Source organism: Lactuca sativa, chromosome 4, assembly GCF_002870075.4.
Source record: "Lactuca sativa cultivar Salinas chromosome 4, Lsat_Salinas_v11, whole genome shotgun sequence".
NCBI classification, from domain to species: Eukaryota; Viridiplantae; Streptophyta; class Magnoliopsida; order Asterales; family Asteraceae; genus Lactuca; species Lactuca sativa.
The window spans coordinates 5,746,200-5,760,725 of NC_056626.2; the positions used below are offsets into that span (position 1 = coordinate 5,746,200).

Genomic DNA, 14,526 nt, shown 5'->3' on the forward strand with positions numbered 1-14,526 from the left:
CAAAAGAATTAATCCATTGCACTTTTACCTTGAAATCAACCATATGATCAATTAAGTTGAACTAAATAGAAGTATTTTTCCGTTATTGAATCTAGTCAAAGTCTTTGTTTTCTAGCTTAACAAGTAATCATTAGTAAGTTTCTAGTCTTGTAAAACTAGAGAAAACCCCTACTTATTAGTTAAATTAGATAAATTAGTTTTTAGTATTTAATTTTCCGTTCCCTGTGTTCGATACCCTACTTGCTTGAACTATACCACAATTGATAGGTTCACTGCCTTTTGTGTGTTATTTGATAATTAAAAGTAGGTTTAAAACTAGTGGGTTTTACACACATCAAGTTTTTGGCGCCGTTGCCGGGGAACAGTTATAAAATTAATATTAAAATCTAGTTCAATCGATCCTTTGTGTGGGATTTATCTTACACAAAGTTATTTACAAAGCAAATCAGTAAGTAGATTTAGTTTTAATAAATTCCGTTTTTAGAATAACTAGAAAATTTTGTTTTCTGTTTTGGCCTTGAACTCGCCGAGTGCATTCGAGCAGACTCGGCGAGTCCATCGCAGTTTTAGTCCCTATTTATTATTTCGTTTTTATTCCTTTTACGCGTTTCGTTTCTTTTGTTTCGTTTTTTTTTCAGCTGTTTCATGACCCGAGGATCGGACACACCTCTAGTACTACCTTTGGAAGACCCGGAATCCGCACTAAAGAGAAGCAAAGGAAAAGTCGTAGGAGAAACCGCAACTTCAAAGAACTCACCACTCAAGAACTTGAAATTCGTTTTCAGCAAGAAGAAAGGCAGCAAATCAGGAGCATCCAGTGCCTCATTAACAATTGAAGAACCAATTCACGAAGATATCGAGTACGAGACCGAGGAAGAAAAAGAGCATATTTCCGAGCATGAAACCGATTCCGAAGAAGAGTTAGCTATCACTATGGCTAACATCGATGAAGTCCCCATGGGGGAGTGGAAGAAAAGGATGCGTGATGACACCGGGCCGGGACTTGTGCAACCCGCAATTCCCGCAACCGCTACGTTTGAGCTAAAGGGTCATATTCTCGCTCAACTCAAGGAGATCCCTTTTTACAGGAGAGATCATGAAGACGCTTACAAGCATTTGGACGAAGTAAATGATGTGGCCGACTACTTCAACGTGCCTAATGTTCCACGCGAGACCCAGCTTCTTCGAATGCTTCCTGTCACGTTTAAAGGCGCTGCAAAAGATTGGTTAAAATCACTTCCTCCTGGATCGGTCACCACATGGGCCAAGATGAAAGAAGAGTTCATTGACCATTTCTGCCCACCTTCCAAGATAGCCAAGCTAAAGAAAGCCATTGCCAACTTCGAGCAACAACCCGGAGAATCTCTTTATGAAGCTTGGGAAAGGTACAAGAGCCTACTTAGAAATTGCCCACACCATGATCTTAATAGCCAACAGGAGGTCTCCATCTTTTATGATGGAGTTAATGTCACCACAAGGCAACTACTCGATTCACAAGGCCCGCTCACCCGAAAGCCACCTCCGGAAATAAAGGAATTAATTGAAGAATTCTCTAAGCATTCTAGAGAATACCACAATCCGAGAAATGAAGTGAGTCGTGGAGCAGTAAACTCGGTGAACGATGGCATGGCGGCGGTAATAGCTAAACTCGATAGCCTAGACCGAAGAATGACGAAAATGGATCAAACGATCCATGCTATTAGGGTAGGATGCGAAAATTGTGGCGGCCCCCATCTTACCAAGGATTGTGATCGAGACGAGAATGGAAATAAAAAGGCTCAAGTATTTTATTCCAGTGGCGATAGATACGATGAAGACTGGAGGAAACCAAAGAAGGAATGGCTCCCATACGAAGAGTATAAAAAGGCTAAGGAGGAGAAATACAAACAGAGGGAGAGGGGATTCTATCAAAAGGAGGAGCCGGTGGCGGAAAAGAAAGCAAATTTAGAAGATATACTCACAAGGTTCATAACCGCATCCGAGAAAAGACATAATGATCACGATGTAGCAATGCAAGAAACCAGAAACATGTTGAGGAATCAGCAAGCTTCCATTCTCAACATTGAGAAACAGCTGGGACAGCTTGCACATCAAGTGAATGAAAGAAGACCGGGTCAACTTCCGAGCAACACCGAGCCCAATCCAAGAATGGAGAACGTGAGCGTAATAACCTCCAGCGGTGAAGAAAATTTTACAGAAGCACTAAGGGTCCCCAAGAAGAAGGCAGAAAAGGAAGAAAAACCAGAACCAGAAAAACCCGACCAGACTCGCCGAGTCACTCTCATGGACTCGACGAGTCCAGTCGGGAATGAAGATACTGCCAGTTTTCTAAAGCCATACAATCCTCCTTTGCCATACCTAACCAGAGCCATGCCTGCAGAAAAAGTTCAAGCCTATAGAACCTTCATGGAGCATGTTAAAGCTTTACAAGTCAATATGCCATTTGTGGAAACAATGCTCCAAACTCCTAAATACTTTAACTTGCTTAAAGGCCTTTTTGCTGCTAGGAAGGATTTGGCTGAAGTCACGGAAATATTGATGAGTGAGCTGCCTGAGAAGAAGGGTGATCCGGGTAACATAGTAATTCCGTGCCAATTTGGTAATGAAGTTTCTACACGAGCATTGGCTGATTCAGGTGCAAGCATTAATTTGATGCCCTACTCATTCTTTAAGAAGCTAAATTTACCAGCACCAAGGCCAGTAAATATGAGAATCCATTTGGCAAACAAAACAATAATTAATCCACAAGGCATTTGTGAAAATCTCCTTATCAAAGTGGACAAGTTTATTTTTCCAGTAGACTTCGTGGTGGTGGAAATGGAAGAAGACCCCGAAATACCAATTATTTTGGGAAGATCATTCTTAAACACCGCGTGTGCCCTAATTGACATATGTGAGTCTACATTGACATTAAGAGTGGGTGACGAGTCGGTGATGTTTAAAGTTATTCCAAAAGTCAAGCAAGAAGAAGAAAAGAGAGAAGAAATCTCATTTATCCAATTGGATGATGAGGTATAGGGGTGGCAAATCGTGCTATCGTTTCGTGTTTCTGTCTGACACGACACGACACGACAAGGTTTTTGGTAACACGAACACGACACGACACGATGTCGTGTTTTTTTTAACTAACACGAAAACGAACGAATTAAAAAACGACAAACACGACACGACACGAAAAATATAACATATACTAAAAACTAGTTTATTTAATGAATACTTTATGAAATATAACACGATAAACACGACAAACACGATAAAGAACTGCTAAATTGTGTCAATTTCGTGTCGAATTTTAAACACGAACACGACACGACACGACATCGTGTTTTTTACAGCTAGCACGAACACGACACGAACACGAATTCAAATTTTAGTTTCGTCCCAATTTCGTTTCGTGTCGTGTATTTTTATCGTGTCGTGTCATAAATTGCCACCCCTAATGAGGTATTACAAAAAGAGCTTGAAATTTTACTAAAAGAAGACCCAAGTAAGTTCACACTACACTCTGAAGGAGTTGAAGATGCTAACAAAGACTTGGAGGAGCTAGAAAAGCTACTGGAAGGAGCCAACTCAGAAAACACTCCAGGATTGATGGAACCCGATCCGACTCGCCGAGTCGTCATAATGGACTCGACGAGTCCAGTCGATTTGGATAAAAACTTGACCAAAGCTGATTTGTTTGTTGATAGTTCTTCACATACCCTGGGTTCAGTTACTGTTTTTAATTCTTTGGAAGAACAATCGGCAGAAGAAGTAAAAGGAATGGAGGTCCAACACGCCGATGTGGCATGCCTTGATACGGTCAAATTCGAGGAAGGGTTAAGCACGGGAAAGGATGCAGGAATAAAGGAAAGGAAGGAGGAAGCTGATCACCAATTCACCACTAAACCTAGAGCACGGACCATCATGAAATATGAAGTTATTAAATTTAAAGAGAAGGATGTTCAAGAGTTGGTGAAAAAGAAGAGGGTAAAGCAGAAAAAGAGAAAAATGAAAGCCCAAGCAGCTGAAGATGAGGCAATGAAAAGGAGAAGAGACGAATTGAAGAGGGCTTACAAGAAAAAGATTCACGCCTACAAGACCAAGTATAAACCACAAAAAGTGAGGCGTACATTCCCGATGCTTGAAGATGACAAAACGTAAATGGGAAGGAGTCTAGCTCATGACTCCTCAAAAAAGAAGCGCTTGGCGGGAGGCAACCCGTTCAATAGAGTTTGCTTTCTTTTACTTTTTAGTCTTCTTTTTTATTTTTCTTTTTATTTTCCCTTCGTTTTTATTCTTAATCTTCTAAATCATCGGGCATGTCTGCTTGAGAGTTGCATAGCCTAAGTGTGGGGTGAAATGATTCATAATAAACAGAAAAATTTTGAAAAATATGCAAATTTTTAAATGACTCGCCGAGTCTTACCCTGACTCGACGAGTATATATTGATTACTGAAAACCTTTGACTGCGCGACTAGACTCGCCGAGTCTGACCCTGACTCGACGAGTCGGTTTTATTTACAGAAAAAAAAATAATTTCGAAATTACTTTTACATCTGGTAAATAGGGTTTTAACCCTAAAAAATTCAGTTTCCACACCACACTCGCCGGGTACCCCTTTCGCAAACGCTCTCTCAAGCATTCAAAGTTGTCTTCAAATCTTCTTCCAATTTCTCAAGGTTTAAACTCAAAAGGTAACAACTTTCTTCTTGATTTCTAGAAAGAATGTGATTATAAGGCCATCTATACCTGCAATTGCATGAAAAAACCCGTTTTTGAAAAGTAATGAAATTCTAGGGTTTCGATTTTTTATGAATATTGTTGTTTTGAACGTTTATTTTGGCCTTATTACTTAGTAGGAAGTCCTTGAACAAAAACCCTTGACAGAAATTACAAGTTTTATGGTCCAATTTACTGCGACCCGTCGACCGACTCGTGCAGGTTGTGCGACTCGTCGAGTCGGGCATGGACTCGACGAGTCCAGTCGATTTACAGATACATTCCAGTTTTTAATTATATTCTGTGTTTCTGGGTTTTGTTTATATGTTTTGTAGAAATCATGTTCAGAAGAGGACAATCTTCAAGTGGTAGCCAAGGGGAGTTTCCATGGCTAAACTTCCCGCAAATTGAATCCGCTTCAACAATGAGGAAGTGGAAAAAGAAGCTCTCCGACATTAAGAAGAAGGAGGTGTATGTGCCGAACAGAATTGATTGGGAATGGCTGCAAAGTGTTAGATATGAAGAAGAACTAGCTCCTTACCTTTTGAAGGAGTTCCAACATGAAGGCGAGACTATGGTGTGTGACGAGTGGAGCCGGGTCTTCCGTATTCAAGAACCGGTTTATTTGGAGCTATGTTTAGAATTCTTTTCCACGGTGTCTTTCACCGGGGGAGTGGATGTCTTTCACCCGGCGAGCTTTACTTTTTGTCTTGGGGGCGAGTATCGTCAATGCTCGGTGGTGGACCTTGCCTGCCGACTAGGGATCTATGATCAACCCTTGGTGTCAACAAACATCTTTCGGGCCTTCTTGGCAAACACTCATATGGCGTTCCCCGATGGAGTTACAAGCACGGGTTGGTGGAATACCATAGGAAACAAAGTTTACATCCCAAAGTCTGCACAAGAAGGGAGCATCCGATCCCCGACTCACCGCCTCATTCACCGCCTTATTTCCTCCACCATCAACCAAAGAAAAGACGATGACAAGGTCTCCAACCTTGACGTTTTCTACTTATGGAGCATAATAACACCCGGCGTCTTTTGCAACATCCCTTGGTTTATTGCTTCATACCTTTCGGAGGGTGCGGTCAAAGATCGCAAAACCTCCCGTATCAATGGAGGAATGTTTGTCACTCGATTGGCTAATTCATTCGGGTTGATGAACCGCGGTGCCTGGAACTTCATGACAATGATCCCGACGCCCCCGTTTAATCCCATTCTTTTCCGAAGAGCACGGATAATTGAAGACTATGGTGGTGGCCATTATGCCATTCCAAATGATGACCCCGTTGTTGGTCCCGAAGCACCGGGAAGGCGCGTGAGATCAAGAAGAGAACGGGATGTGGAGGACGAGCCGCCAGTGATTCCGGTCGAAAATGAAGACGTACCAATGGATTGGTACAATGTAGAGATGAGGCGGATGCAGGATCAATTGGCGAGGGGGCTGAACTTTAGCAACCAATCCCACATACGGCTTTTTGACCACTTCAATATTCCACATATTGATGGTGGGAATTACCCATTCATTCCATCTTGGGATGAGAGGATTGTTGCGAGACGAAATGGAGCCGGGGGAAGTGGAGCCGCCAATGATGATGAGGAGGATGAAGATTGATGTTTTTGTGTTTTTAATCAAACAATTTTAATTTTTTGTTTTATTTTTTTTATTTTGTGTGTATGCTTTGAGATTTTATTATGTTTAATGGTTGTTTGCTTTAGTTATTTTTCAGGATTGAATTATGATTGCTTGCTTAGGATGGTTTAGAGATGTAAAGCATGAATGTTTTCGCGAGTGAGAGCGAGTCAAGGAAGCGGGTTTTTAACGTCAAAAGTGTCGAGTCCGGTCCTAGGGATATGAGCAATTGAGTCCAAATGTGAGGAAGGGTTAAAGAAGTTTTTAGAAGCTAAAACAGTTGCAAAATACCAAGTTTTTTTTCGTTCAGTGGCCTACTCGACGAGTGCACTAAGCTGACTCGCCGAGTCGCCTTGTATTTCTACATATTCTGAGAAGGCGCGCTGGTACTCGACGAGTCCACCATAAGACTCGACGAGTCGATCATTTTTTTTACCGATGGACTGCTGATTTGATGCTGCTACTTGTCCCACTTGTTCACTTATTCTTCCATATCCATTCTTGAAGATCTTACACTGATTTCCGCGTATTTGGAGCGACCCACACGAGACTTTGACACCCAAGACATGGATGAGCTGTTCCCATGTCTAAAGTCAATTGAAGTTGGAGCTTAAATGAGTGTGATCAGCCTATCGACTGCTATCCCAGGGGAGTTTGTTCCAATTCCCTCTTTAGTTTCTTTTTATGTTTTTATGCATCATATGCAATGAGGGCATTGCATCACATAAGTGTGGGGTAGGGGGTTGGTTACATAATAGTCAATTTTAAAAAAAAATTGCATACCAAAAGTATTACTTAGGACTTAATTAGAAAATTTTGGTAAAAATTAGGATTCCATGTTAGGATTGTGTTAATAGTTGCATGAAGATCCAAATGTTTAGTTGAGCCTATATACGTTCTAGTGCATTTGTGGCTTCCTTATTCTAGTGAAATCATGAGACAAAAACGCGACCTCGCTCAGCCTGAGGGATGTCATATGTTTAGCAGCCTAAACCTGAAATGTATCCAGGAAAATTTTTATCATTAGCCAATAAAGGTTGAGATTGAGCGCCCTTGCTTAAGCATGTAGGATTTGAGTGAAAAAAAAAGTGAGTTACATGTTAAAAAAATAAAAGAGAATTACGAAAAAAGTTTGAAGAATTTTGGAGCAAATAAAGTGAAGATTAAAAGATCAAAATTCTAAAGAAATCCAAAAAGTTGAAGATGCCAAAAGTCAATAAAGGTGGTGAATTCAAATATATCAAAGGTCAAATTATCAAGAAAGTGAAGAATTCAAAGAATTCCATAATGGTATCGAAAAAATTGTGATTTTCTAGAATATGTATGCTTGGGTTGCTCAATTAAAAATACCTTGAGGGTAAAGAGGTTTTCTGCGGATGGATTCGGAGGGTTGCATAAAATGAGCATAGTTCGGGGTGAGTGGGTGAATGTTTATGAGGATTGTGAGTATTTGGAATATGGGGGGTTCTTTAGGAAAAATTTTAGACACAAATGCATGCGTTGCGGTCTTGGCATAATGGCTGGGTTAGATTGGAATTGTTATACATAATTCTAATGTGTTAAAATTCAATTTTGCTTGAGGGCAAGCAAAAGACAAGTGTGGGGTATTTTGATATGTGCATATTTAGTGTGTATTTAGTATAGTTTTTTATTCATATATTAGCTAAATTATCGCATATTATGGACAAAAGGTACTTAAAAGTGTTAAATTATGTTTTTTTCAGTCCAAAGATGAAGCTCGGGAGCAAAAGGAAGCAAGAGAAGCGGTTAGGAGCTCGAGAGTGGAATGAAGAAGGAAAAACACTAAAAAAAGCTTCTACTCGTCGAGTCAGATAGTTACTCGACGAGTCCGGTCGAGGAATCAGAAGGATAATGACTCGGGATCCCAGATAGTTATCGCAATACGGGGAATGTGAGAGGGACTCGACGAGTCACCACTTGACTCGACGAGTCGAACCGCTTATTTAAAGATAATTCCACAGATCGAGAAAAAGAAGTTCTGGGAAGTTTCAAAAGTGCTTAGCTGCGAATAAGAAGCTAGAAGAACCCTAGAAGTCGACCAAGGAAGCTAGAATCCAATTCCGGGAGTAATTAAGGCATAATTCCACCATTCTACTTATTTCTTTTGTTTTGTCAACATGATTAAGCAACTTGAACTTATTTGTTTGCTGTTATTTACCTTAGTTATGAACTAAATTCTTTAAACTTCTATTTGGGGATACGAAATTGGTAATATGGTTTGATTCTTGGTAGGATTAATTCTATGTTGGTTAATTTAGTTATTTTAGCTTGCTAAAGAACCTTGTGTGTGAATGATAATTGATTTTCTGTTAATAGGGAGATAATTAATTAGCATGAACATCTATTAGTTATCAATCTCATATGCTTAGTGAACACTTTTTGTCATATGTCTAGTGTAGTGAACATGAAACTAGGATTAATAAGAAAATCAAGTAAATTTATGTGCAAGCTTGTGAGATGACCATTAAACAAGAAGTTAATTAAAAGATAAATCAATTAGCTATTACAAGTCTAACTTAACCCGAATATTATATCTAGTAAATTTAATTGAAATAGACAACTGGCCATTGTTTAAATTGATTTATTTGTTAAGGATTAATGAAGTGAATACGGAACTAATCAATTGAATCGGTAACTAGCAAAAGAATTAATCCATTGCACTTTTACCTTGAAATCAACCATATGATCAATTAAGTTGAACTAAATAGAAGTATTTTTCCGTTATTGAATCTAGTCAAAGTCTTTGTTTTCTAGCTTAACAAGTAATCATTAGTAAGTTTCTAGTCTTGTAAAACTAGAGAAAACCCCTACTTATTAGTTAAATTAGATAAATTAGTTTTTAGTATTTAATTTTCCGTTCCCTGTGTTCGATACCCTACTTGCTTGAACTATACCACAATTGATAGGTTCAGTGCCTTTTGTGTGTTATTTGATAATTAAAAGTAGGTTTAAAACTAGTGGGTTTTACACACATCAAGTTTTTGGCGCCGTTGCCGGGGAACAGTTATAAAATTAATATTAAAATCTAGTTCAATCGATCCTTTGTGTGGGATTTATCTTACACAAAGTTATTTACAAAGCAAATCAGTAAGTAGATTTAGTTTTAATAAATTCCGTTTTTAGAATAACTAGAAAATTTTGTTTTCTGTTTATGCAAATTTACCCAAGTTATTTAAAAGCTTGAAGAAACAAAATAAGCTATTTATGAGCTTTCTCAATTTTTCAGAAAACCCATTTCAATTTGAGGTTTCTCAAGTTGTTTATATTTCCATTTGAGTATTTCCATATTATTTTGGAAAGAGTTTTTTTAAATATGTTTTTTGTTTTTATTTTGATGGTTTGTCAAACTCTGAGGAAAAGAAAAACAACTCTTAGGAGTTTTTACCATTTTTCTTCATATAAATTCATTTAGTAATGACTTTATATACAAGCTCATTTAAGTTATGAACAAAGTTGTGTTAATTGTACATTTCAAAACCCATCAGCTAACATTTTTACCTCAAACATTTACCACACCCCCTAAAGCTAACTTCAAAATTGTGTCTAGCTTATAATACATAATACCAGTTCAATTATACAAATTGTGCAAAAGATTACAAGAAAAAGACTACATAAAGTCACTATGGGGGTGTTTGGGGTATCTTTTCAGAGGGCAAAAGAACTTTTGAGAAAAGTTACAAAAAGCTAGGTTTCCCTGACTTTTACAAAAAGTGAGTTTTCCTTTTTTAAAAAAATCCAAAATGAGCTTTTAAGGAGCTTTCTCCAAACATTTTTGTTTGTTATCTTTTCCCAAAAGTTATTTTGCTTAGAGATATCCCAAACACCCTATGTACCTGTCAAAAGGGGTGTACAGTATAAGCTGTACAAAAGTCAAAAGAAATCAATCACCAGCAACAACACCAATCATCAGTAGTTTCCATCGCTGGTCGATCCCGGCTAGACGACGCCCCCAGCAGGAAGGCCCCGACAGCGAACGCCTCCCTCAACTATTGTCGGTCGTTTCTAGCAGACGACGACCCATGAAGCACCCAGACCTGTGCAAACAATCACTCACCATCCCATGTGACTTCTCCCGATGAACCACCAGTAGCGACCTCCGAACCAGCGCTAGCAGTCGCCATCAGCCGAACTACGACATCACCATTGCTGACCACCGGCTCTCCGTATACTCTATTCAAGACCAGCGCCCAGAACCAAAGAATAGCCGACCGCTGACTACTGTCCTTTCATCACCGTCGACCCAACAAACTACTTCAACAATGAAATCGCACCCTCGATATCCATCTACAGACCTTCAACCACCGATTATCTCCAACAACAGCAACCCCCAACGACCAGCCGTCATGTCTTCATTCGTCGCCGTCAACCTGAGTTTGAACACCACCTATCGTCAGTCGCAAAACCTTGCACCACCAACGATCATAATCAACCATTACCTTAACCGGTTTTCAGCACCGCCAATCAAAAACCCTCCAATAACCCTTGCTTCATTAGAAGTCGCCATCACCAGTTGGCGATCCCATCTCCCTCACCGACAGAAACCTTTGGATCGAAACCGCCATCAATACAAGATCTCCAACCTCCAGACGGTGCAACGGACTCGTTCATAGACGAGTCATATCCTCGACCGCCAATCAACGCCTTTCCCTTTGGTGTCCCTGTGACAGATCGTACAAGGAACTAATCAGAAAGCGTTGTAGCCCACATACCCTAATACGGTTCAAACTACGAGGATTAGGTTGGACTCCTATTAGAATTTTGGGCTTCCTCTTAAATCCGATTTTAATACTGGTGGGATAAAAGAAAACAATGGACTTGTTTTGCAAGATAGATCCATCCAATTCCTTGTGTTGCGATTCAGCCCAATTAGTAATGGGCCCCCACTTCTTTTTGCCTCCTTGTATCAAAACCAGACTAACATTTATCTTGGACTACTTTGAATAACAATTAAAATGGGTTGATTTTTTACAAGAAAAAATTAGCCACTTAACCACTTGACGTTCCAGCAAAATTTAATTTTAGATGACGCAACACGGTCCAATCCACTTGACGTTTTTTTTTTTTTTTTTTTTTTTTTTTTTTTTTTTTTTTTTTTTTAAAAGGAGGGAGAAGAGTAGTACACTACTGCTAATCTATGAAGTATCCCGAGAAGTGATCACGACAGGAAATGTGAATCAATTTATTATTTCAAGAAGATATACTAACTCACAAATTTTATCTTGTTGTCCTTTCAGATAATCGCTCCAGCGTCGCTACACTCAGAGTGTGCCAACAACAAACTCGCAGAGTAAAGCTTGGTCTGTAAAGCATTTACAGGGGACTTGCAAAGTGTGCACCGCTGACCAATCACTCAAAGTTCCTATCCAGTGGGCATAGAAATATAACGCCCCACCCGGTGTTGGCTACGGGTCTCGTCCCCCTCACCGGGGCGCGCGCGCGACGCTCAGAGCGTCTATTTCTATTAACAACTTTCAACTGTGATTGGAACGCGGGAATCATGGACCAAGTACGTTGTACCTATTTACAGACTTCGGAGCTCGACAACGGTCTTAGAGACTGTAGGGCGAGGTTACGCTTCTTAGCTACCCCGACCGGACATTTTATCAACATCAGTGTCGTGTAACACTGTTTAGCAGCCTCGGTCTGCATTATCGCAACAACGGTTACAGTGTGTCACAGCAACCAGATCGCACTCCTCTCAATAAAGGAGTGTCAAGTCAACTCAAGCCGCATAAGCAATGTTTGGCTCATCGCACAACCCCAAGGCTCTCGTGGGCGAGGTTCGGTCGTTCTCTCTATTATGTAATGTATTGGTGCTTTGTCTGGTCCGATCCGATTGTTAGCAATTCAATCACATAGGACTAGGTGACTTGATGACGCACGATTTATATGACCGATTCCAGTCCAATGTCATTGGCCGCGTACCAATAACATCGTACTGGGGGGACTTGATGATATATGGTCCATTAGCATGGCCTAGACAGCTCCGGCGTGTTAGCCTCACCTGGCGCTCCTTTGCCAACCTTGCTGGGGATTCCCTTGCTAGACTTGATGGGGACTCTCCTTTTGGCTCGGCCTGGGGACTCTCCTGCTGGCCCGAACTGATGCTCCCTTGTCTGGGGCACGCCCGCCAACCCTGCCCGGCGCCTCCGGGCGGCCTTGCACAACTCCTTGCTAGTTGGGCCTGAATTGGGCTAGCCCAAGACCTGACCTAATTCCCCTTGACCTAACTGTCCACTATAAATAGAATAGTGCCTCCACCATAGAGGGGGACTCTTCCCCAGGTGGCTCGGCCGCCACTAGACTTCCCCCATGGCTCAGCCACCACACTTAGCCCGGTGTGGCTCAGCCGCCTCCCACCGCCATCAGCCACCATACACCACCACCAACACCAAGATGGTTCTCTCCAGCGATTGAGGACCATCTCAGATCTACCAACTGATCTAACTTGATCATCAGAGTATGCTCCTGGGGCACAGTCCTTGGGACGAATCTAACGGCCTTGTCTGTTGTGACCTTGCAGATCAGTCTCCAGCGTAAAAGTACTCTTTCAGAGCAGGTGGTCGGAGCCGATGTCGCATCATACTCCTAACAAGGAAAGATCATTAAACCAACCCATTCTTAGCTCATCGCACAACCCCACGGCTCTCGTGGGCGAGGTTTGGTCATTCTCTTTATTATTTGATGTATCGGTGCTTTGTCTAGTCCAATCCGATTGTTAGCAATTCAATCGCATCGGACTAGGTAGACTTGATGACGCACATATTTGACTAAGTCCAGTCTAATGCCATTGGCCGCATACCAATAACATCAGATTGGGGGGACTTGATGATATATGGTCCATTAGCATGGACTAGACAGCTCTGGCATGCTAGCCTCGCATGGTGCTCCCTTGCTAGCCTTGTCGGGGACTCTCCTGCTAGCCCGGCCTGAGGACTCCCTTGCTAGCCTTGTTGGGGACTCTCCTGCTGGCTCGACTTGGCGCTCCCTTGCCAGCCTGATTAAACATGGTTTGTATGACTGATTCCAGTCTAATGTCATTGGCCGCATACCAATAACATCGGACCGGGGGGACTTGATGACATATGGTCCATTAGCATGGCCTAGACAGCTCTGGCGTGCCAGCCTCGCCTGGCGCTCCTTTGCTAACCTTGCTGGGGACTACCTTGCCAGCCTTGTTGGGACTTCCCTACTGGCCCGACCTGGGGACTCCCTTGCTAGCCTTGCTGGGGACTCTCCTGTTGGCCCGGCCTGACACTCCTTTGCCTGGGGCGTGCCCGCCAGCTCCGCCCGACGCCTCTGGGCGGCCTTGCCCAACTCCTTGCTAGTTGGGCCTAAATTGGTCTGGCCCAAGGCCTGAACTAATTCCCCTTGACCTAATTGTCCACTAGAAATAGAATAATGTCTCCTCCATGAAGGAGGACTGCCCCCCAAGTGGTTCAACCGCAACTAGACTCTCCCCCAAGTGGTTCAGCCACCACTAGACTCTTCCCCAAGTGGGTCAGCCGCCACTAGACCTCTTCCCCTTGGCTCAGCCGCCCCACTATACTCCGGTCGGGTGGCTCAGTCGCCACCCGCCGCCGTCAGCCACCATACACCACCAGCACCAAGATGGTTCTCTCCAACTAAGGAGAACCATCCCAGAACTATCAGTTAATCTAACTTGATCGTTGGAATCCGCTCCCAGGACACCGTTTCCTGGGGCGACTCTAACGCATCTCTCTGTTGTGACCTCGCAGATCTGTCTCCGGCGTAAAAGCACTTTCTTAGAGCAGGTGGTCGGAGCCGAAGTCACATCAATAATAATTATAATAATTATTTTGAGTATCATTATAGTTATTTTTATATTATTAATATTCAAGCAGTGTATTATTATTTATATACAGAATTTCTAATATAATAACACAAGAAGTAGTCCCTCTTGATGGTTCGTGCGTTGCCCAGATTTAGAGGATGCGAGGTTTCATTTCTCACTAATAACATTCTACCAAGTTTTATCTTAATTTTTAATTAACACACAAGACACTAACATGGCTAGTCAGTAAAATGTGTCCGGTCAGTGTCGGCCAATTAAGCCGAAAAAGACAAAAAAATTACCTGTTGAGGACCCGAAAATTGATTAGATGGAAAAATGAAAAAAATCAAAATTTTTAGGCATTAATGCACCAAA

General features: G+C 41.6%; 2 long non-coding RNA genes across 3 annotated transcripts; one reads left to right on the top strand and one right to left on the bottom strand.

The window, feature by feature from the left end:
• Nucleotides 1–9,797: 9,797 nt before the first annotated feature.
• LOC111893459 (uncharacterized) lies at nt 9,798–10,931 on the bottom strand. The gene is made up of 2 exons (XR_002850882.3): nt 10,793–10,931; nt 9,798–10,723 (listed from the first exon to the last, which is right to left on the bottom strand). It is a non-coding gene; the product is annotated as an uncharacterized LOC111893459 (long non-coding RNA).
• A 25-nt stretch (nt 10,932–10,956) lies between these two features.
• Nucleotides 10,957–14,269, top strand: LOC122197253 (uncharacterized). Of its 2 annotated transcripts, XR_006190009.2 has the most exons (4): nt 10,957–11,094; nt 11,591–12,136; nt 12,880–13,015; nt 14,096–14,269. It is a non-coding gene; the product is annotated as an uncharacterized LOC122197253 (long non-coding RNA). The 2 variants fall into 2 exon arrangements; XR_006190008.2 differs by lacking the exon at nt 10,957–11,094 and having other exon boundaries at nt 11,469–12,136.
• The last annotated feature ends 257 nt before the right edge of the window (nt 14,270–14,526 follow it).